This window comes from Arachis stenosperma, chromosome 1, assembly GCF_014773155.1.
Source record: "Arachis stenosperma cultivar V10309 chromosome 1, arast.V10309.gnm1.PFL2, whole genome shotgun sequence".
Classification (NCBI taxonomy): Eukaryota; Viridiplantae; Streptophyta; class Magnoliopsida; order Fabales; family Fabaceae; genus Arachis; species Arachis stenosperma.
Window position 1 is genome coordinate 66,239,760 of NC_080377.1, and position 25,630 is coordinate 66,265,389.

The 25,630-nt window shown below is 37.4% G+C and overlaps 1 pseudogene; it reads right to left on the reverse strand.

Moving 5' to 3' along the window:
• Nucleotides 1–240: 240 nt before the first annotated feature.
• Nucleotides 241–25,630, reverse strand: part of LOC130980671 (E3 ubiquitin-protein ligase AIRP2-like) — a 40,944-nt pseudogene continuing 15,554 nt past the window's right edge.

Here is a 25,630-nt window from a genome sequence, read left to right on the forward strand (position 1 = left end):
GAGACTCAAGTTATGATCTGTCAAAATTCACCAAAAACTGGTTTTTACTAAAAATTAACTAGGTTCTCAAACTTCCAAAATTCACAGTCAAAACCAAATATCCTACTACCAAAATAGTTCCAATAAACCTAAATGATGTTTATACACCTTCTAATTCATTCCTCTTCCTACCATCATGCAATTTCACTAATTTCATAAAAAATTGTCCCTTACCTTCCTCAAATTATCAATGTTTACACTCTAAGCATCATTTCTCCATGTCCAACCTTTATCAATATCAATAAGCTCATAATTCACTATCAACACTCCAATCATCATTTTCAAACCTCATTTCAATAATGAATAACGACATTAAAGTTTAACATCACAATTCATCAAATCAAAAACACCATCATGCATAATTAAATTCAATAATTTCCAACAATCAATTCAATCATATCCTAAGGTCCACTAGCCTAAGTGTCCAGAAATATTACATATTACATAGAGAAAACCGAAACCATACCTTGACCGATCCCCAATATGCATAACGCACCAAAATATGGATCCCACAATCTTCCAAAAAGCCAAGACAACTCCAACAAGCACCAAAACTCAAACTAACATCACACACACACACACACACACACACACACACACACACACACACACACACACACACACACACACACACACACACACACACACACACACACACACACACACACACACACACACACACACACACACACACACACACACACACACACACACACACACACACACACACACACACACACACACACACACACACACACACACACACACACACACACACACACACACACACACACACACACACACACACACACACACACACACACACATATATATATATATATATATATATATATATATATATATATATATATATATATATATATCAAAATCAAAACCTAAGGTTCACAAAAACAACTAAACACAAAGTTTTAGTGAGACTTTATCTTACCCAACGAGATTAGGGGCAAAACTAAACAATTACTTGCTACTAGAGATCACCTAAACAATTAAAATCACAAAACTTACTCAAAAACCAAACCCTAAAACGCAGAATTCTTGGGGCTGGAAATTGGAGCTTGAGTTTACATTTCTTACCAACAAAGTTTAGATAGAAACGAAGAGTTCCATGAGAGTTTTGCATGGCCGAAAATGACTCGTCAATCGGAGCTTCGTAACTCAAGATATGGCTCTCGGAAGATTGTGATAAATAGTACTACCCTCCCCTCTCTCTCAATCCGCGTTTCTCTCTCTCTCTTTGGTGCTGAAATGAGGATGCAAATCCTTATTAAAGGTCTTATATAAGTTGGACTTGGGCCCAACTTCGGTCCGGTCTAACTCGTTAGTGTTTTAGGTCCGTTTGACCCACTTTGGGCTAAAACTATTAAGATTTGCGCCCGGTTTTCAATTCTAAATTATTTTTTTCCTTTCAAAACAATAAATTAAATTTTTAAAATTTTATTTTTCTTAAAACACGGTATCGAACAGACTAGAGTTGGTATTGCCAGCTTAAGTACCGGTACACATTTTTACAAAAATCTTTCGCAAAAGATACATTTTTCAATTCAAAAAAATTCATTGAATTCAAATTTCATCTTTTTTGTTTTAAAATATCATTTCTATATTTTTGAACCTATCCCGAGCAATTTAAAGTTATTATTTTATTAAAGCGATTTTACGTAAAAATTTCGTTTCTTACATTAACAAAAAAAATCTTACTCTAGTTTCGCCCTCCATTATCCTTACCACGCATACTTTTCTATTTATTTGTAATCACTAATAAATCACTCATGTAACCACTAATATAACCACTTATATAACAATCCTATTTAATTTAACAACGGTAAATAATGACTACCATTATAACAAACAAAAGGCAAAAATATAAAAACAACACATTAAATCATATTTTAAAAGGAAAAGTTCGCACTAACCTCTTCATTGATGACACCAGCTATATGGGTGACCCCATCCGAACGATAAAATCAGTTCGGGTTATCCCCCATCAGTTGAATATTCTGTTGAACACTTTGTTAGAGTTGTAAAGAAAGAGTTTTCTCTGGGATCTAGTGGGGGCAGAGGTTTGAGATGATAGTTCGAATGAGCTTAATTCGAACTCTTTTTATAGAGAAAGGCTTTGTAATTCGAATGGGTGCAATTCGAATTACCATGGACAGCCTAAATCGTGTGTAATTTGAAACAGCCTATTTCAAATTACTATATGCACTAAACCGTGGGCTAGTTTAACTTAGGCTGATTCGAACTAGCAGAAAGTCATGTGTGTAATTCAAATTAATGTGATTCGAATTACTTTTATGAAGAGCATGCATGCATAATTCGAATGTAAGTGATTTGAATTACTATTGGTTTGTATAATTCGAATAAACCTCATTCGAATTATATGAAATTGTCGTTCTGATAGATTTTTTGTTGCATTTTTCCTTTCAGTAAAATCGTGTAATATCTGCCTTTATTTAGTTTAATTGTGTCATTTGTCCTATTATATATTTATATAAATTAGCTTATAGTCTCTTTGATTCACAATTTTCATTTTGATTTTTTTTAAGTATATTCATAAATTAATATTTTTAAATAAGTTGTAACGATGATTATTATGAATAAAAGATAGAATATATATAATAGTTTTGCCAAAGGTTAATTTGTTAATACTCTTAAAAAATGTTTATTAGTCACCCTTCTTTTCCTAATTCCTATTGATGTATTGAATTCAGTTAAGAAACAATATTAGATATATTTCATATAATTCGATATATGATTTATTTGCGTAAACTTTTATGAAAAGATATTTTTCAAGTGATTTTTTAAAATATTTTAAAAAAATAAAAATAATTTTATATTTAAATATTTTATATAAAAATTTATTTTTATTTAACAATTATGTTTAGATACGACAATATAAAAATATTTTTTTGTTATTTATAATGTTAAAATCATCTTTTTTTAGTAAAAAAGATCTTTTTAATAAAAAATATAAATTAAAATTAAAAAAAAGAATTTTTTTTAGTATTTTTATTAATTAAAATTTTGTTAAATACATTAAAAAATAAAATAAAAATTTATTAAAAATTATTTTTTTAACAACTTAATGATACTCAAATAAATTCATAATCTTTAAAAATTTTACAAACAAATAATAATTGGGACCAAAAAAATTGACCAGATTCTGTACATTGATGGTTGGCAATTTTTATCAGTGTACATACTTTTCAATTCAATTAAGTACTCATAATACATAAAGAAAATAGCATCCGTGATATATTCAGGTAGGTTGTTTATAAATAGATAGAGAAGTAATATATCCTCTTTGTATATTTCTTGCACATCAATCACATCATGTTAGAACCCACAAATCTCTTGACTTAATTCTCTTTGAATTTTTCCTGCAAAATGGACAAGATTTTGATCTTGTGTTCCTGTAAGAGCCAAAAAAAAAAGTGAGATGGAAAAAGACGGGTTGACATTTAAAATTAATTCCACGTGTTTATTCTTATAAAAATTAAAGGATTAATTGTACCTGTTATATTTGAAAAATTAAAATATTGTACCAATTTATATTTCATCTAACGATAAATTGAATAATGTTTAGAATATCAGGGAGCGAATAGTTTTAGAGTAAAAAAATATAGAATTAATGTTGGTTCAAATATAAATTTTAAAATAAAATAAAGAAAAGTGTTAATCACCTGACATTTTCTTAAATTAATAGAATATTTCCTATAACTTATATAAAGTAATGTAATTTTGAACACATAACATAATTACCAATTATTGTAGCAATATATACACATGGCATGGCAGCAAGCAACTAGGTAAAACTATCTTGGTGCAAGGCTCTACTAGGCAAATGCCACATTCATTTTCTCTCTCCATGTGTCTGAATCATAAGGTTTTCTATTATCTTCAGTACTACTATTGATGCTTCCCATTTGGTACCTTTTTCTGAGTAATGTCAGCATCTACTAAATCACCCTGAAGTTGCATGAGAGAAGGTAATATAACACCTGTAGTTATGGATTTTAAATTAGTGAAAGGGTATATTAGATTGAGTTCTCTTTGATATATATTAGACAATACTTATTACATATTACACTTTTCTAGAAGTATATACTAACATGTCATTTAAGTTATATAACATTTAATTGTCTTGTATTTTAAAAATGCAACACTAAGTCACTAGCCTTCCTTGTAAATAAGATATTTATCTATGTAACTCTGACCAATCAAATAGCAAGATGTGTAATACCACATCATCTCCCAGAAAGTAAAGACATCTTCCTCTATAAAAATGGTGCCTTCCATGGTATCCAACCTGAGTTGTCAAACTTATAAAAAAGAATTAAAATTTTATTATTTTCAAATACAAAGTAATGAACCCACACTTGTAACATTTTCAAAATGATAAAGAAGACAAAATTTAGCAATTTCGACATTAAAATAAAAGACAATAGAAAATTCTCCTATGAAAATTGATGATGTCAACTAGTTAAAGTAAAATGCAGAAATATGAGGGTTGCATGGCATCAAATATAACCCTTAGCTTTATGTTATTTAGAGAAGTATGAGTAAAAAAGAGGTACATAATTAGTATTACTTATAGTTAGTTCTTACTGTAGAACTCCTTTATGGTTTTTTTCCTTCCATGAGAATAGATACTGGATTTCTCAATGGTGGTAACCTGAAGAAAGGAATAAAAGTTATGAAATTGCAGAGGAGGGACGCTATAAACTAATTTGTAGAGAAAGAATAAGGAGTAGAGACACAAACCTTAAACACAATCATATGAAAAAGTTCTAATTCACTGAAAAGTAGGCATGGACAAACACATTCCATCCATCCCAATACACACAGAAAAATTGGTGCCAATTTATTGTAAACTAACTTCATTTGAAGGCAGGCCTTGTTGCCATTTTCTCTTGGAATAGAGGCTGCCCTACAATATACAGTTTCAGATTCAATTCATTATGCTTTGTAAATTGAGAGGCATAATCAAATAGCCCAAATAGTCCCATCTAATTTTCAAGAGTTACTTTTAAGGAGAAATAAAGAATATAATTACATTGATATCCATTATATGTACGCGTCGTCTCTAGTGGTATGATAAATTTGGTGGTTAGACTGGCTATACCTACTAGGCATTGACATAACAATAGTGTGTAAGCCAAAACCTAGTCAAACTTTTATATCTAACAAGTGTCACTTGTTAATTTGCAGGTCAATCATTAGCCACCAAGCCACAGGCTTTCATATATTGACATATCCACAAAATTTTTTAGACTCTCACTAAATTAATGTTGGAAAAATTCAAAAAAATGTTCAAATAAGAACCTGTCTAACAGCGGAAGTATTAGAAATAATTTTTTCACAATTTATACGATTAAATAGACAATACTAAAAATATTCCAAGCAACAATTATAATGGCAGAGAAATTAAATAATCAGACACCAGAATTTTAACGTGGAAAAATTCTCAAAAGAGGGACAAAAAATTCACGGGACCTAGTCTAGAAAAATCTTCCACTATCAGAATAATGGGTATACAAACAGTCTTCCTAGTGACACTAGGGCATCTCAACAATCAACAAAATACATCACTAAAACTGGTGGAATCAACATAAATCCTCCACAAAAATGGGTATCTCAAATCAGGCAAAAGAGAAGACAATACGACTAGCAAGTTATATTCTAATATTCATCTCTACACCAGGAATCATATACTGAAATTTCATAAGAAATGGAGCGAATTTACCAAGTTAATCGGATCAAGATAACTTGCCATTTTTTCCCCAATGTTCTCTTCTTCTCTTCGACGGCTCACTGTTCCCTTTTTTTGTTTCTAAATGAGAGAGCAAGACTTTCGTTCTCTCTCCCTCCATGGCTTTTTAGCCACTTCTTTCTTTTTTTTATATAATATGTGGGCCCCACTTGAAGTTGGGACCCACCAACAAATTTCTCCCTCACCAACTCAAGTAGGGATAGGCTGCTCCACTAAATCCGCCTTTTCTTTGCAGAAATCAAACTTCACTGCAGGTAAACTTTTAGTCATCATATCTGAACCATTATCATCAGTATGGATCTTCTCAAGTGCATATGACTTTATCTCAAGCGCTTAATGATGAGCGGATAATTTATACGCTTTTTGACATTGTTTTTAGGTAGTTTTTAGTAGGATCTAGCTACTTTTAGGGATGTTTTTATTAGTTTTTATGCAAAATTCACATTTCTAGACTTTACTATGAGTTTGTGTCTTTTTCTATGATTTCAGGTATTTTCTGGCAGAAATTGAGGGACCTGAGCAAAAATCTGATTTATGCTGAAAAAGGACTGCTGATGCTGTTGGATTCTGACCTCCCTGTACTCGAAATGGATTTTCTGGAGCTACCAAACTCCAAATGCCGTGCTCTCAATTGCGTTGAAAAGTAGACATCTAGGGCTTTTCAGAAATATATAATAGTTTATACTTTATTCAAGTTTAAACGATGCAAACTGGCGTTCAACGCCAGTTTAATGCTGCATTCTGGAGTAAAATGCCAGAAACACGTCACAAACCAGAGTTAAACGCCAAACAGACGTTACAACTTGGCGTTTAACCTCAAGAGAAGCCTCTGCATGTGTAAAGCTCAAGCTCAGTCCAAGCACACACCAAAGTGGGCCTCGGAAGTGGATTTCTGCACTAAGACTTATTTCTGTAAACCCTAGTAACTAGTTTAGTATAAATAGAACTTTTTACTATTGTATTGAGTGTCTTTTGACCGGGTCTTGGTTATTCCAGTTCCCTCTCTGGGCCGAAGCCAATGAACACCATTATCACTTATGTATTTTCAACGGTGGAGTTTCTACATACCATAGATTAAGGTGTGGAGCTATGCTGTTCCTCGAGTATCAATGCAATTACTATTATTCTTCTATTCAATTCAGCTTATTCTTATTCTAAGATATTCGTTGCACTTCAACATGATGAATGTGATGATCTGTGACACTCACAATCATTCTCACATATGAACGCGTGACTGACAATCACTTCCGTTCTACCTTAAAACGAGCGTGTATCTTTTAGCCTCCAATCCAAAAGATCGGAGTCTTCGTGGTATAAGCTAGAATCCATTGGCAGAATTCTTGAGAATCCGGAAAGTCTAAACCTTGTCTGTGGTATTCCGAGTAGGATTCAGGGATTGAATGACTGTGACGAGCTTCAAACTCGCGAGTGTTGGGCGTAGTGACAGACGCAAAAGAATCACTGGATTCTATTCTGACATGATCGAGAACCAACAGATGATTAGCCGTGCTGTGACAGAGCATTTGGACCATTTTCACTGAGAGGGCGGGAGGTAGCCATTGACAACGGTGAAACCCAACATACAGCTTGCCATGGAAAGGAGTATGAAGGATTGGATGAAGGTAGTAGGAAAGCAGAGATTCAACAGGAACAAAGCATCTCTATGCACTTATCTGAAATTCTTACCAATGAATTACATAAGTATCTCTATCTCTATTTTATGCTTTATTTATTTTATATTCAAAAACCATTATAACCATTAGAATCCGCCTGACTGAGATTTACAAGATGACCATAGCTTGCTTCATGCCAACAATCTCCGTGGGATCGACCCTTACTCACGTAAGGTATTACTTGGACGACCCAGTGCACTTGCTGGTTAGTTGTGCGAAGTTGTGACAAAGTGTGATTCACGTTTGAGAGCTCCAAGTCTATTGGCGCCATTGTTGATGATCACAATTTCGTGCACCAAGTTTTTGGCGCCGTTGCCGAGGATTGTTCGAGTTTGGACAACTGACGGTTCATCTTGTTGCTCATATTAGGTAATTTTCTTTTCAAAAAAGTTTTCAAAAATTTTTCAAAAAAAAAAGTTTTCAAAAATTTTTCCAAAAAAAATTATAAAATCATAAAAACCAAAAATATTTTGTGTTTCTTGTTTGAGTCTAGTGTCAATTTTTAAGTTTGTTGTCAATTGCATGTTTTTTAAAAATTTTTTATGCATTTTTCGAAAAATTTATGCATTGCATTCTTCATGATCTTTAAGTTGTTCTTGGTAAGTCTTCTTGTTTGATCTTCATATTTTCTTATTTTTGTGTTTTTTGTTATTTTTCATATGCATTTTTTCATTCATAGTGTCTAAGCATTGCAAATTTCTAAGTTTTGTGTCTTGCATATTTTTCTTGTCTTGAAAATTTTTCAAAAATAAGTCTTGATGTTCATCTTGATCTTCAAAGTGTTCTTGGTGTTCATCTTGACATTCATAGTATTCTTGCATGCATCATGTGGTTTGATTCATAATTTTCATGTTGTGAGTCATTTTTGTATTTTTATCTCTCATCATAAAAAAATTTAAAAATAAAAAATATCTTTCCCCTTATTTGTCTCATATTTTTCGAAATCTTTGGGTTGACTTAGTCAAAAACTTTTAAAATAAGTTGTTTCTTGTTAGTCAAGTCAAGATTTCAATTTTAAAAATCTTATCTTTTCATAATCTTTTTCAAAAATCAAATCTTTTTCATTTTTCTTATTATTTTTCAAAAATTTAAAAAATTTTGATTTTCAAAATCTTTTTCTTATCTTTATTTCAAAATTTCAAAAACTTTACTATCAATTAATGTGATTGATTCAAAAATTTGAAGTTTGTTACTTTCTTGTTAAGAAAGGTTCAATCTTTAAATTCTAGAGTCATATCTTTTAGTTTCTTGTTAGTCAAGTAACCAATTTTAATTTTAAAAATCAAATCTTTTTCAAAATAAATTTTAATCATATCTTTTATTTTCAAATCATATCTTTTTCAAAATTGATTTCAAAAATCTTTTCAAAATTGATTTTCAAATCTTTTTCAACTAACTAACTGACTTTTTGTTTGTTTCACTATTTCTTATCTTTTTCAAAACCACCTAACTACTTTTTTTTCTAATTTTCGAAAATTCTTCACTCTTTTTCAAAATTCTTTTAATTAACTAATTGTTTCAAATTTTAATTTTAATTTTATTTCTTCTCTTAATTTTCGAAAATCACTAACTTATTTTTCAAAAACAATTTTTGAACACTATTCTTTCTCATCTCTTTCTATTTATTTATTCATTTACTAACACTTCTCTTCTGTGTTCGAATTTTTCTCCTTCTTTTTCTATTCTTTTCTTCTTCTACTCACACAAAGGAATCTCTATACTGTGACATAGAGGATTCCTTTTTCTTTTTTGTTCTCTTCTTTTTCATATGAGCAGGAGCAAGGATAAGGACATTCTTGTTGAAACAGATCCTGAACCTGAAAGGACTCTGAAGAAGAAGCTAAAGCACAACAATCAAGAGAAAACCTTACAGAGAATCTCGAAAAAGAAAGAGACATGGCCGAACCCAATGACAATGGTGGAGGCGCAAGGAGGATGCTTGGTGATTATACTACACCTACTTCTAATTTTTATGGAAGAAGCATCTCAATCCCTGCCATTGGAGTAAACAATTTTGAGCTGAAACCTCAACTAGTTATTTTAATGCAACAAAACTGCAAGTTTCATGGACTTTCATCAGAAGATCCCTATCAATTTTTAACTGAGTTTTTGCAGATCTGTGATACTGTTAAGACTAATAGAGTAGATCCTGAACTCTACAAGCTCATGTTGTTCCCCTTTGCTGTAAGGGATAGAGCTAGAACATGGTTGGACTCACAACCTAAAGATAGCATGGACTCTTGGGATAAGCTGGTCACGGCCTTCTTGGCCAAGTTCTTTCCTCCTCAAAAGCTGAGCAAGCTTAGAGTGGATGTTCAGACCTTCAAGCGAAAAGATGGTGAATCCCTCTATGAAGCTTGGAAAAGATACAAGCAGTTGACCAAAAAGTGTCCTTCTGGCATGCTTTCAGAGTGGACCATCTTAGATATATTCTATGATGGTCTATCTGAGCTTTCTAAGATATCACTGGACCATTCTGCAGGTGGATCCATTCACCTAAAGAAAATGCCTGCAGAAGCTCAAGAACTCATTGACATGGTTGCAAATAACCAATTCATGTACACGTTTGAGAGAAATCCTGTGAGTAATGGGATGCCTCAGAAAAGGGGAATTCTTGAAATTGATGCTCTGAATGCCATATTGGCTCAGAACAAAATGTTGACTCAACAAGTCAACATGATTTTTCAGAGTCTGAATGGATGGTAAAATGCATCCAACAGTACTAAAGAGGCATCTTCTGAAGAAGAAGCTTATGCTCCTGAGAACCCTGCAATGGCAGAGGTGAATTACATGGGTGAACCCTATAGGAACACCTATATTTCTTCATGGAGAAATCATCCAAATTTCTCATGGAAGGATCAACAAAAGCCTCAACAAGGCTTTAATAATGATGGAAGAAACAGGCTTAGCAATAGCAAGCCTTTTCCATCATCTTCTCAGCAACAGACAAAGAACTCTGAGCAGAGTCTCTCTAGCTTAGCAAACATAGTCTCTGATCTATCTAAGGTCACTTTAAGTTTCATGAGTGAAACAAGGTCCTCCATTAGAAATTTGGAGGCACAAGTGGGTCAGCTGAGTAAGAAAATCACTAAAACCCCTCCTAGTACTCTCCCAAGCAATACAGAAGAGAATCCAAAAGGAGAGTGCAAGGCCATTGATATAATCAATTTGGCCGAATGCACAAAGGAGGTGAAGGGCGTGAATCCCAGTGAGGAAGACCTCCTGGGATGTCCTCTGAACAAAAAGGAGTTCCACACTGAGGAACCTAAGGAATCTGAGGCTCACCTAGAGATCATAGAGATTCCATTGAACCTCCTTTTACCATTCATGAGCTCTGAGAACTATTCTTCCTCTGAAGAGGATGAAGATATAACTGAAGAGCAAGTTGCTCAATATCTAGGAGCCATCATGAAGTTGAATGCCAAGTTGTTTGGTAATGAGACTTGGAAAGGTGAACCTCCCTTGCTCATTAGTGAACTAGATACATGGGCTCAGCAAACTTTACCTCAAAAGAAACAAGATCCTGGTAAATTCTTAATACCCTGTACCATAAGCACCATGACCTTTGAGAAGGCTCTGTGTGACCTGGGGTCAAGTATAAATCTTATGCCAATCTCCGTAATAGAGAAACTGGGGATCTTTGAGGTACCAGCTGCGAGAATCTCATTAGAGATGGCAGACAAGTCAATAAAACAAGCTTATGGATTGGTAGAGGACGTTGGTGCACGAAATTGTGATCATCAATGGCGCCATCAACATGGTACGCTCAATTGCAATCTCAACTCTTTATCACAACTTCGCACAACTAACCAGCAAGTGCACTGGGTCGTCCAAGTAATAAACCTTACGCGAGTAAGGGTCGATCCCACGGAGATTGTTGGTATGAAGCAAGCTATGGTCATCTTGTAAATCTCAGTCAGGTAGATTCAAATGGTTATAGATGATTTATGAATAAAACATAAAACAAGGATAGAGATACTTATGTAATTCATTGGTGATAATTTCAGATAAGCGAATGGAGATGCTTTGTCCCTTCCGTCTCTCTGCTTTTCTACTGTCTTCATCCAATCCTTCTTACTCTTTTGCATGGCAAGCTGTATGTTGGGCATCACCGTTGTCAGTGGCTACAGTCCCGTCCTCTCAGTGAAAATGTTCAACGCACCCTGTCACGGCACGGCTAATCATCTGTCGGTTCTCAATCAAGTTGGAGTAGAATCCATTGATTCTTTTGCGTCTGTCACTAACGCCCAGCCTTCAGGAGTTTGAAGCTCGTCACAGTCATTCAATCATTGAATCCTACTCAGAATACCACAGACAAGGTTTAGACCTTCCGGATTCTCTTGAATGCCGCCATCAATTCTAGCTTATACCACGAAGATTCCGATTAAGGAATCTAAGAGATAAACATTCAAGCCTTGTTTGCTTGTAGAACGGGAGTGGTTGTCAGGCACGCGTTCATAAGTGAGAATGATGATGAGCGTCACATAATCATCACATTCATCAAATTCTTGAGTGCGAATGAATATCTTGGAATAAGAACAAGCTGAATTGAATAGAAGAACAATAGTAATTGCATTAATACTCGAGGTACAGCAGAGCTCCACACCTTAATCTATGGTGTGTAGAAACTCCACCGTTGAAAATACATAAGAACATGGTCTAGGCATGGCCGAATGGCCAGCCTCCCAATACATGATCAAAAGACTCCAAATGATCAAGGATCAAAAGATTCAAAGATCTAAAGATCTGATCTAAGAACTAGATGTCCAAAGATGAAAATACAATAGCAAAAGGTTCTATTTGTAGAGAACTAGTAGCCTAGGGTTTACAGAAATGAGTAAATGACATAAAAATCCACTTCCGGGCCCACTTGGTGTGTGCTTGGGCTGAGCATTGAAGCATTTTCGTGTAGAGATTTTTCTTGGAGTTAAACGCCAGCTTTTGTGCCAGTTTGGGCGTTTAACTCCCATTCTTGTGCCAGTTCCGGCGTTTAACGCTGGGCATTCTTGAGCTGATTTGGAACGCCGGTTTGGGCCATCAAATCTCGGGTAAAGTATGGAATATTATATATTTCTGGAAAGCCCAAAATGTCTACTTTCCAACGCCGTTGAGAGCGCGCCAATTGGGTTTCTGTAGCTCCAGAAAATCCACTTCGAGTGCAAGAAGGTCAGAATCCAACAGCATCTGCAGTCCTTTTCAGTCTCTGAATTAGATTTTTGCTCAGGTCCCTCAATTTCAGCCAGAAAATACCTGAAATCACAGAAAAACACACAAACTCATAGTAAAGTCCAGAAAAGTGAATTTTAACTAAAAACTAATAAAAATATACTAAAAACTAACTAAAACATACTAAAAACATACTAAAAACAATGCCAAAAAGCGTATAAATTATCCGCTCATCACAACACCAAACTTAAATTGTTGCTTGTCCCCAAGCAACTGAAAATCAAATAAGATAAAGAGAAGAGAATATGCAATGAATTCCAAAAACATCTATGAAGATCAGTATTAATTAGATGAGCGGGACTTTTAGCTTTTTGCCTCTGAATAGTTTTGGCATCTCACTCTATCCTTTGAAATTCAGAATGATTGGCTTCTATAGGAACTCAGAATCCAGATAGTGTTATTGATTCTCCTAGTTAAGTATGATGATTCTTGAACACAGCTACTTTATGAGTCTTGGCCGTGGCCCAAAGCACTCTGTCTTCCAGTATTACCACCGGATACATACATGCCACAGACACATAATTGGGTGAACCTTTTCAGATTGTGACTCAGCTTTGCTAGAGTCCCCAATTAGAGGTGTCCAGGGTTCTTAAGCACACTCTTTTTGCCTTGGATCACAACTTTATTTCTTTCTTTTTCTTTCTTTTTCTCTTTCTCCTTTTTTTTTCGTTTTTTTTCGCTTCTTTTTTTTTGTATTCACTGCTTTTTCTTATTTCAAGAATCATTTTTATGATTTTTCAGATCCTCAGTAACATGTCTCCTTTTTCATCATTCTTTCAAGAGCCAACCATTCATGAACAACAAATTCAAAAGACATATGCACTGTTCAAGCATACATTCAGAAAACAAAAGTATTGCCACCACATCAAAATAATTAATCTGTTATAAAATTTAAAATTCATGCAATTCTTCTCTTTTTCAATTAAGAACATTTTTCATTTAAGAAAGGTGATGGATTCATAGGACATTCATAACTTTAAGGCATAGACACTAAGACACTAATGATCATAAGACACAAACATAGATAAACATAAGCATGATTTTTCGAAAAAACAGAAAAATAAAGAACAAGGAGATTAAAGAACGGGTCCACCTTAGTGATGGCGACTTGTTCTTCCTCTTGAAGATCTTATGGAGTGCTTGAGCTCCTCAATGTCTCTTCCTTGCCTTTGTTGCTCCTCTCTCATGATTCTTTGATCTTCTCTAATTTCATGGAGGAGGATGGAATGTTCTTGGTGCTCCACCCTTAGTTGTCCCATGTTGGAACTCAATTCTCCTAGGGAGGTGTTGATTTGCTCCCAATAGTTTTGTGGAGGAAAGTGCATCCCTTGAGGCATCTCAGGGATTTCATGATGAGTGGGATCTCTTGTTTGCTCCATCCTTTTCTTAGTGATGGGCTTGTCCTCATCAATGGGGATGTCTCCCTCTATGTCAACTCCAACTGAATAACAGAGGTGACAAATGAGATGAGGAAAGGCTAACCTTGCCAAGGTAGGGGACTTGTCCGCCACCTTATAAAGTTCTTGGGCTATAACCTCATGAACTTCTACTTCTTCTCCAATCATGATGCTATGAATCATGATGGCCCGGTCTAGAGTAACTTCAGACCGGTTGCTAGTGGGAATGATTGAGCGTTGGATAAACTCCAACCATCCCCTAGCTACGGGCTTGAGGTCATGCCTTCTCAATTGAACCGGCTTCCCTCTTGAATCTCTCTTCCATTGGGCGCCCTCTTCACAGATGTCTATGAGGACTTAGTCCAACCTTTGATCAAAGTTGACCCTTCTAATGTAAGGGTGTTCATCTCCTTGCATCATGGGCAAGTTGAATGCCAACCTTAAGATTCATGGTGATCCATGCATTGGCATAGAACTCTTGAACCATTAAGATTCCGACTTGTTGAATAGGGTTGGTAAGAACTTCCCAACCTCTTCTTCGGATCTCATGTCGGATCTCCGGATATTCACTCTTTTTGAGTTTGAAAGGGACCTCGGGGATCACCTTCTTCAAGGCCACAACTTCATAGAAGTGGTCTTGATGCACCCTTGAGATGAATCTCTCCATCTCCCATGACTCTGAGGTGAAAGCTTTTGCCTTCCCTTTCCTCTTTCTAGAGGTTTCTCCGGCCTTGGATGCCATAAATGGTTATGAAAAAACAAAAAGCAATGCTTTTACCATACCAAACTTAAAAGGTTTGTGGTTCGGCCAAAGGGGGAGAAGTAGTGTTTAGGGTGTGTGAAAATGAAGGAGTGAATATGGGTTTATATAGGGGTGGAGAGAGGGGTAGGGTTCGGCTATGGGAGGGTGGGTTTGGGAGGGAAAGTGGTTTGAATTTGAATGGTGAAGTAGGTGGGGTTTTATGAAGAATGGATGTGATTGGTGAAGAGAAAGATGGGATTTGATAGGTGAAGGGTTTTTGGGGAAGAGTAATTGAGGTGATTGGTGAATGGGTGAAGAAGAGAGAGGGTGGTGGGGTAAGTGGGGATCCTGTGGGGTCCACATATCCTGAGGTGTCAAGGAAAAGTCATCCCTGCACCAAGTGGCGAGCAAAATTGCTTTCTATGCCAATTCTGGCGTTAAACGCTGGGCTGGTGCCCATTTCTGGCGTTTAACACCAACTTCTTGCCCTTTCCTGGTGTTTAACGCCAGTCTGGTGCCCCTTTCTGGCGTTAAACGCCCAGAATAGTGCCAGACTGGGTGTTAAACGCCCATTTGCTACCCTTACTGGCGTTTAAACGCCAGCAAGTTCTCCTCCAGGGTGTGCTATTTTTCTTTCTATTTTTCATTCTGTTTTTGCTTTTTCAATTGATTTTGTGACTTCCCATGATCATCAACCTACAGAAAACATAAAATAACAAAGAAAAATAGATAAAATATAACATTGGGTTGCCTCCCAACAAGCGCTTTTTTAATGTCAGTAGCTTGACAGAGGGCTCTCAATGAGCCTCACAGATACTCAGAGCAACGTTGGAACCTCCCAACACCAAACTTAGAGTTTGAATGTGGGGGTTCAACACCAAACTTAGAATTTGGTTGTGGCCTCCCAACACCATATTTAGAGTTTGACTGTGGGGGCTCTGTTTGACTCTGTTTTGAGAGAAGCTCTTCATGCTCTCTCTCCATGGTGACAGAGGGATATCCTTGAGCCTTAAACACAAAGGATTCTTCATTCACTTGAATGATCAATTCTCCTCTGTCCACATCAATCACAGCCTTTGCTGTGGCTAGGAAGGGTCTGCCAAGGATGATGGATTTACCCATGCACTTCCCAGTCTCTTGGACTATGAAATCAGCAGGGATGTAATGATCTTCAATCTTTACCAAAACATCCTCTACAAGTCCATAAGCTTGTTTTCTTGAATTGTCTGCCATCTCTAGTGAGATTCTTGCAGCTTGCACCTCAAAGATCTCTAGCTTCTCCATTACAGAGAGAGGCATGAGGTTTACACTTGACCCTAAGTCACACAGAGCCTTCTGAAAGGTCATGGTGCCTATGGTACAAGGTATTAAAAACTTCCCAGGATCTTGTCTCTTTTGAGGTAATTTCTGCCTAGACAAGTCATCCAGTTCTTTGGTGAGCAAAGGAGGTTTGTTCTCCCAAGTCTCATTACCAAATAACTTGTCATTTAGCTTCATGATTGCTCCAAGGTGATGACTGGTCATCATATACCCATTTTTCAAGCTAATTTCACTTGTTTTATTAGCCTTTATGCACTTTCTTGCATCCTAAGTAAGTGATTTGGAGTGAAAATGCATAACTTCTTTAAATCAAACAACCACCATGAAATTAATGTTAACTCATGAGGTTTAAGCTGAATTTAATTGATTTTTAATTGATTTATAAGCCTTGTGAATTTAGTGATACTTGGAGTGGTTGTTTTGGTTTATTGTAGGTGAAGAAAAGAAGAAAAGAGGAAAGCGTGGCTTAAGGAAGCGTGGCCCAAGAGAGAAAAAGTGTGGCGCATGAAAAGGAGGAAGCAAGCATTGCCCTCCTCAAGGGCACACTGCCCTCTTGGAAGGCAACATAAGGAAACAAGGCTTGAGAGGCAACACTGCCCTGCCCACTACAAGGGCAGAGCACAAATTGGTGCCATGAATCAAGAAGAACAAAACATTGCCCTGCCCTCCTCAAGGGCAGTATCGGGCTCACCAATAGAAGAAATTCAAAGAAAAAGTTCACCTTTGCTTGCCACAAGGATCGAACACGGTACCATGAGGAAGCAAGGAACTAAGTCTTACTTTGGTGCCAAGAAAATCAAGGAAAAGAGGTAGCGTGTGTGTCACCCGAGTTTCGAACACGGGGCTTCAATTTGGAAACATTGCCCTGCCCTCCGCGAGGGCAGGGCAGCATTTTGTTGTGGCACGGCTAGCGCACCAAACTGGCGCACCAAGGCATCACTCGGCAGCACCAGCAGCATGCACGAGCACCATTCTGGTGCGCCAAAAAGTTCTGTCCTGCCCTCCGCAAGGGCAGGGCAGCATCCTGCACACACCAACGCATCACACGCACGCACCAATGGGCCGCACGCATCATTTTCTGCCCTGCCCTCCACAAGGGCAGGGCAGCCTCCTGGAAGCAAATGTTCTTGGGCCAAAAATTGAATTAAAAATCTAATTTAATTCATTTCTTCACCAATTCAAAAGCCCATCCAAATCCCATGATCCAAGAATAGAAAGTGTATAAATAGGAGCTAGTTTGATGTAATTAGGACTTTTGACTTGACTTTTGAACTTTGAACTTTTGGCTTTGAATATTCATTTTTTTATCTGCAACTTTTTCTTTGAGAGACTTCACCGAGATTTCTGAGAATTTGGGAGGAGAATTGATCTCTCTTCTTTCTGGTTCTTGCTTGGGCATTTCTACTTTTCTTGTTTTAGTCTTGGGTGTTAAGAATTGAGGAAATTCTGTCTCAATCTCCACTCAAGAGCTCTTTAATTTCTTCTGCATAATTGAGTTCATTTACATTCCCTTTACTGCTTCTTCTTCAATTTCTTGTTAATTGCTTTGAGAATTTGGATCTGGGAAGGCAGTTGAGATCTAGACTTTGCTATCTAGTCTCTGGAGTCCTGAGATCACATTTTCTTTTTGGTTCTTCTGTGAACCTCTGCTGCAATTAATTTCCTTACTGTTTGAGTTCTAATCACTTCTAATTCAATTTCTGCTCTATCAATTGTTGCAATTCAATTTCTCTTTGCTTAGATTCTGATATCCCAGTCCTCAAATCCTTTTTCATTCAAGCAATTTATATTCCTTGCACTTTAATTACTGCAATTTACATTTCTGCACTTTAAGTTTCAGTCATTTAATTTCTTGTTCTTTAAGATTCAGTCCTTTTACTTTCAGTTCCTTTTAATTTCTGCAATTCTTCCCTTCCCCCTTTACCTTTCCTGTTGTTTATTTACTGTTGGATACCAAACACTCAATCAATACTTGATTCGCTTGACTAAATCAACCACTAAACTAAAATTGCTCAATCCTTCAATCCTTGTGGGATCGACCTCACTCATGTGAGTTATTATTACTTGATGCGACCCGGTACACTTGCCGGTGAGTTTTGTGTCGGATCGTTTTCCGCACATCAAGTTTTTGGCGCTGTTGCCGGGGATTGATTTAGATTGACAATGATTAAGTGAAGTGGAGGTCTAGATCAAGCACTTTTTCTTTTCTGTTTCTCTAACACACTAACTGTTTGAATTTTTGCTTAAACTAACTAAAAATTCATTCTAGCAATAGATTGAAGTTTTATTGATTTTCTGGTTCTGTGCGTTTCTTATTGTGTGTTTGTATGTCAGGTACAGGAGGAGCCTCCCCTATTCTCTCTGAAATTGACCAAAGAACTCTTCGAAGAATAAGAAGAGCTGAAAGATGGAAGAACGTCATTGGAGAGGAAGAATCTGAGGAGGAATTCCAAAAAATGGAAGGAGATCCATCAAATCCCAATCAACCAGAAGGAGGAGCCAACAATAACCCACAACAAAGAAGAGTACTGGCTTCCTACATGTTTGCAAATGCTAGACATTGTGGGAGTAGCATTCTTCCCCCCAATGTCAATGCAAACAACTTTGAACTAAAGCCACAGCTCATCACACTGGTCCAAAACAACTGTTCTTTTGGAGGAGGGCCACTGGAGGATCCAAACCAACATTTATCTACCTTCTTGAGGATTTGTGACACTGTCAAAACCAATGGTGTACCTCCTGATAGTTACAAGTTGCTGCTCTTTCCATTCTCTCTCAGGGACAAAGCCACTCAATGGCTAGAAACATTCCCAAAAGAAAGTATCAACACTTGGGATGACTTGGTGAGCAAGTTCCTTGCCAAATTTTATCCCCCTTAAAGGATCATAAGATTGAAGACTGAGGTGCAGACATTCACTCAAATGGAGGCTGAGAATTTATATGAAGCATGGGAAAGATATAAGGAACTGCTGAGGAAATGTCCACCAGAGATGTTTACTGAGTGGGATAAGTTGCAAAACTTCTATGAAGGACTTACTCTGAAAGCTCAAGAAGCACTTGATCATTCAGCTGGAGGCTCATTACAACTCATGAAAACTACAGAGGAAGCTCAAAACCTCATTGATATGGTGGCCAACAACCAATATTTCTTTGCTCATCAAAGACAACGCCAACCATCACAAAGAAGAGGAGTAATGGAGTTGGAAGGAGTGGATTCAATTCTAGCTCAGAACAAGATAATGCAGCAGCAGATTCAACAACAGTTCGAGCAAATGGCCAAAAGAATTGATGGCCTGCAAGTAGCATCAGTGAGTGCCACAAGCCAACCATCAACCCCATGGGTGCAAAATGAAGAAACCCAAGAGGAGCAACAGCAAGAGCAAGTCCAATACATGCACAACCAAAATCCTGGAACAAATGAAGTCTATGGTGATACCTACAATCCATCTTGGAAGAACCATCCCAACCTTAGATGGGGAGACAACCACAATCAAAGCCAACAACCATGGCAAAGAAACTCAAGTCAAAACAATTGGAAAAGCACAAACCACAACCCCCAGCCAAACACTAACCAAAATACATACAGAAAACCACAAAATAATTACCCCAACTCTAACCATCACTTACCCAATAACCACCCAACTAACCAAAACACTTATCATCACCCAACAACACCCCAAAACCAACCAATTTCACAAGAATCCCAGAGGATCACTAATCTAGAGCTACTCATGGAGAAAATGATGAAGAACCAAGAATTGACAACAAAGAACCAAGAAGCTTCCATGAAGAACTTAGAAAGGCAAATTGGACAAATCTCCAAACAGATTTTTGTTGAAAAACCATCAAGCTCACTACCAAGTGACACCATTCCTAACCCAAAGGAAGAATGCAAAGTCGTGCAATTAAGGAGTGGAAAGATGTTGGTGGATAGCAACCAAGGAGTAACCAAGAAACTTATGGAGAATGACAAAGAGTCAACAGAGAAAGATGAAGCTAACAACAAGGACATAACAAGCAAGAATGTCCCAAAAAAACTCACAGATGAAAATAACCAACCACAGAATCTGAAGAAGGGAAAGCAGATCATGGATGAACCGATTCCAAGACAACTTCAAGGGGAGAAAAGCTTGACACCCCCACTACCTTATCCTCAAAGATTCCACAAAGAGACAAAGGATCAGCATTTCCACAAATTTTTTGAGACTTTCAAGAAGCTGGAAATCAACATACCTTTGGCTGAAGCATTGGAGCAAATGCCTTTATATGCCAAATTCTTAAAGGAGCTCATCAATAAGAAGAGAAGTTGGAATGAGAAGGAGACTGTAATGCTTAGTGAAGAATGTAGTGCACTAATCAAAAAAGGGCTCCCTCCCAAGCTTGAAGATCCAGGAGGCTTCTTCCTACCCTGCACTATTGGAAGCCTATTCATCAACAAGGGGATATGTGACTTAGGAGCAAGCATAAATCTAATCCCATCATCTTTAGTGAAAAAGCTTGGCATAAAAGAGGTGAAACCAATACAGATGTCCTTGGAATTGGTGGACCAATCAGTAGTATATCCTAAAGGGTTGATTGAGAACCTTTTAGTTAAGGTTGACAAGTTCATCTACCCGGCAGATTTTGTGATCCTGGATTCATCAGAAAATGGAAATGACTCCATAATACTTGGTCGACCATTTTTGGCCACTGCTAGAGCCATTGTGGATATAGAGCAGGGAGAGCTAACCTTCAGGATGCATGAGGAGAGAATCACCTTGAAAGTCTTTCCAGAATTACAAAGGAATGAAGAAACAAGCAAGACAAGTAGTGGCTTCCTTCCAAAGCAAGCAACCGACAAGGTAGTAGAATAGAAAAACAAGCAGCTGCAAGAAGAAAAAAGAATTCAAAAAGAAGCTGGGATGATAAACAAGAAGGAAGGTATCACAACCCAAGTCACTGTCAAGAAAGAAAGATCAACAAGAAAGAAAAAGATGAAGAGCAAGAAGAAGGCTTACAAAGGGTGGAAGAATAAGAAAATCCCAACTGAAGGATTTTCTAAAGGTGATAAGGTGCAACTAGTATATCAACAGCTGGGAACAAAAGATTATTACACTGTCAACCAAGTACTCTCTCTTGAGCACATTGAAATAGAGCATCAAGGCACACAGAGAAAACTTACAGTGAGAGGGGACAAGTTGAGACATCACCAACATCAACCACCCTAAAGGGAGTTCAATGTCAAGCTAGTGACAATAAAAGAGCGCTTCATGGAAGGCAACCCATGATTTAAGATTTCTGTCTTCTCTTTCATCTAATAAGCTATGATTCCCTTGAGTGTGATTTTGAACTTTCATATTTGATAAATGCATACATTATTTTAGAGCATAAGTCAGACTTCTAAGTTTGGTGTACCATAAGGCACACCCAATTTTTGCTTTTCAAAAGAAAGGGGGCTATTCTTATAACATATGAAAAATCATTTTGATGAAGCATATGATCAAACACTAAGTTTGGTGTCTGCATATGTAACACTGTTCAACAGATCATTTCCTATTCATGAAATCAAAACCATACAGAAAGGGATCGTGCATCAAATTTTTTTATAAAATACATCAATTGTGAAGAATGGTTTGCATTGCTAAGCCATCCCCTCAATAAAAGATAAGTTTGGTGTTCACCAACTTTTAGCATCTTTAATTAAGGGGCACAATTGATCAAAAAAAAAATTCAAATAACAATTAAACAAAACAAAACAATCTTTTTCTTTATTACAAGTCAATTGCTAACATTTATATTAATATTCTAAGGCTAGCTATTTTGGTTTATTTGGGAGGAAGAGATTGCGACAAAAGCAAGGAGGGGCCACGGCTAGGATAAGCTATGTGAGGATGGTCACATGTGCCTAGAAGAATGCGCTCATGGGGAACCAGAATTTGCATGCATGCATCATCGAACACCTAAATGCATGCAACCAATGAGAAGAGAATCCTCGTCAAAGCCTCAACAATGCATGCAGACCGTCCATTCCATGAACCCTTTGGATGAACAACTCAATCTCAACCCTTCATGAGCACCAATGAGCTCCTTCCTCATTTATTGTGGTTTTGTTGGAAAGCTTGAAGAATCTGCCTATTAATAGCCGTAGCACTAAACGGTTTACACACTCATTCAAGCTACCTTCACATGTAAGCCATAATTCCCTCTACTCCCAAAAATTAAACTCAACAATTCCCTTATCTCACACAACAGAACCGAGAATCATCCCAAACACAACACATACTTCTTCTATTCTCACTTTTCCCTTCTTCTCACCTTAAATCCAATGGCCTCCTCAAGTTCAAAAAGAAGGCCGGGAAAAGAACCTATGGTAGCCGAACCTCCATCATTTGATGCAAACAAATTTAGATCCCAATTCCATGAAGGGAGATATCATAGGTTCATGGAGACAAAGAATGTAATCTATGAGAAAGGCCTTGAGTTGAGGGATGGGGAATACCCCATCATGAGGCAAATCACTAAAGAAAGAAGGTGGGAACTTTTATGTGCTCCTCTTGTTGACATCAGTGCAGTCATGATCAGGGAGTTCTATGCAAATGCTGTAAAAGAAAACAAAGATAGTGCTCCTTACACAAGTTATGTCAGAGGAGTTGAAGTGAGTTTTAGCCCAGCAGCCATCACAAGGGCCCTAAAGTTGAGAACCATAACTTATGCAGAGCCCAGTTATGAAACCAAATTGCAGATGGAAAACAATCCTGATGAGATCTTGCAAGGGTTATGTGTGGAGAATACAGATTGAGAAAGAGATTCAAAGGAAATTCCAAGTCACTTGAGGAGGATAAATCTTACTCCTGTGGCCAAGGGATGGTATGAAATAGTGAGGAGATCTATCCTTCCTACTGGAAACGCCTCTTGGGTCACAATCAAACGAGCACTCTTGACATACTGCATCTTACATGGAGGTGAAATCAACCTCGCACAACTCATAGCCGACAGTATTCAAGAGATGGCTAATAGCACAAGCAAATCAAGTGGTCTTGGACATCCAAGTACCATCCTCAGGCTATGCGATAAAGCTGGAGTAATCTTCGAAGATGAGGACACAGAAAAAGTGAAAAAGGGGAAAGGGATCACCAAGAAGAGTATGAAAGGAATAAATGAAGAAGATGATCCAGAGGGGGTGGTAGCTCCCAGACAAAGGAGATCACAAAGAGAGGAAGGACGAAATCAAGCTCATGATGCTATAGACATGAGCCAGCTACACTGAGCAATAGAAGAGCTATCTCAACAACTCATGCAGACTCAACAAGAGCAAAATCAGGGGCGCCCAACGCAATATCTAGAGCCCCATCCAGAGTTTAGGGAGCAATATCTGAAAGATAAAGAGGAGAAAGAAGCTTGGCAGCGTCAAATAGAGGAGAAGCAAGAGAGATGGCAACAGCAAATGATGACTCAGCAGCAAGAATTTCAAGCACAGATTCTTGAAGGACAAAAAGAGCAATACAAAGAATTCAAAGAATCATATGATAAGCTGTACTTTAGTCAAGCTAAAGCAGGGGAATATAGTCACAACCTGTATCAATGGAAGAATATTCATCACACCATGGGAGAAGTTAGATATGCGCAAAGAATGGAGAATGATGAAAACATGCAAGCAAGGTTGGAGTACTTGACCCATAATTTGCCAACACTCAATCCTCAGATCAAGCCATTTGAGCAATGCCCTGAATTTGGGATGGCCAATTGAAAGTCCACAATAAAGAGCAACTTAGATACAGAACATTTAGTTATCCAAAGAGATGCTGGGCATCAATGATCCTAGGAAGAAATAGTGAGCCATGTGTCTGTGGTGGAAAGATGTTGAGTAAAAGAAAAAAATAAAGCCAAAGGCTACTACTGCAACATTAGACACCAAGCCTTCAAGAATAATAAGCTTGATAAGCAACATGAGAAAAGAAAAGTTAGCAAGGGAGCAAAGAAAGAATAAACCTTATAACAGCAAGTTTAGCAAGCCTTTGAGGAAGAATGTATATTATGTAACAGTAACAATAATTGAGTTATCATTATCTGCATAAAAACCCCATGAATCAAATTCTGCTATATGCCTAATAAGGATATGTCTTCTTTTCTTATTCATTTCATTTTCTTTTAGTTTTGATGCTTGCTTAGGGACAAGCAAGATTTAAGTTTGGTGTTGTGATGACTGGTCATCATATACCCATTTTTCAAGCTAATTTCACTTGTTTTATTAGCCTTTATGCACTTTCTTGCATCCTAAGTAAGTGATTTGGAGTGAAAATGCATAACTTCTTTAAATCAAACAACCACCATGAAATTAATGTTAACTCATGAGGTTTAAGCTGAATTTAATTGATTTTTAATTGATTTATAAGCCTTGTGAATTTAGTGATACTTGGAGTGGTTGTTTTGGTTTATTGTAGGTGAAGAAAAGAAGAAAAGAGGAAAGCGTGGCTTAAGGAAGCGTGGCCCAAGAGAGAAAAAGTGTGGCGCCTGGAAAGGAGGAAGCAAGCATTGCCCTCCTCAAGGGCACACTGCCCTCTTGGAAGGCAACATAAGGAAACAAGGCTTGAGAGGCAACACTGCCCTGCCCACTACAAGGGCAGAGCACAAATTGGTGCCATGAATCAAGAAGAACAAAACATTGCCCTGCCCTCCTCAAGGGCAGTATCGGGCTCACCAATAGAAGAAATTCAAAGAAAAAGTTCACCTTTGCTTGCCACAAGGATCGAACACGGTACCATGAGGAAGCAAGGAACTATGTCTTACTTTGGTGCCAAGAAAATCAAGGAAAAGAGGTAGCGTGTGTGTCACCCGAGTTTCGAACACGGGGCTTCAATTTGGAAACATTGCCCTGCCCTCCGCGAGGGCAGGGCAGCATTTTGTTGTGGCACGGCTAGCGCACCAAACTGGCGCACCAAGGCATCACTCGGCAGCACCAGCAGCACGCACGAGCACCATTCTGGTGCGCCAAAAAGTTCTGCCCTGCCCTCCGCAAGGGCAAGGCAGCATCCTGCACACACCAACGCATCACACGCACGCACCAATGGGCCGCACGCATCATTTTCTGCCCTGCCCTCCACAAGGACAGGGCAGCCTCCTGGAAGCAAATGTTCTTGGGCCAAAAATTGAATTAAAAATCTAATTTAATTCATTTCTTCACCAATTCAAAAGCCCATCCAAATCCCATGATCCAAGAATAGAAAGTGTATAAATAGGAGCTAGTTTGATGTAATTAGGACTTTTGACTTGACTTTTGAACTTTGAACTTTTGGCTTTGAATATTCATTTTTTTATCTGCAACTTTTTCTTTGAGAGACTTCACCGAGATTTCTGAGAATTTGGGAGGAGAATTGATCTCTCTTCTTTCTGGTTCTTGCTTGGGCATTTCTACTTTTCTTGTTTTAGTCTTGGGTGTTAAGAATTGAGGAAATTCTGTCTCAAT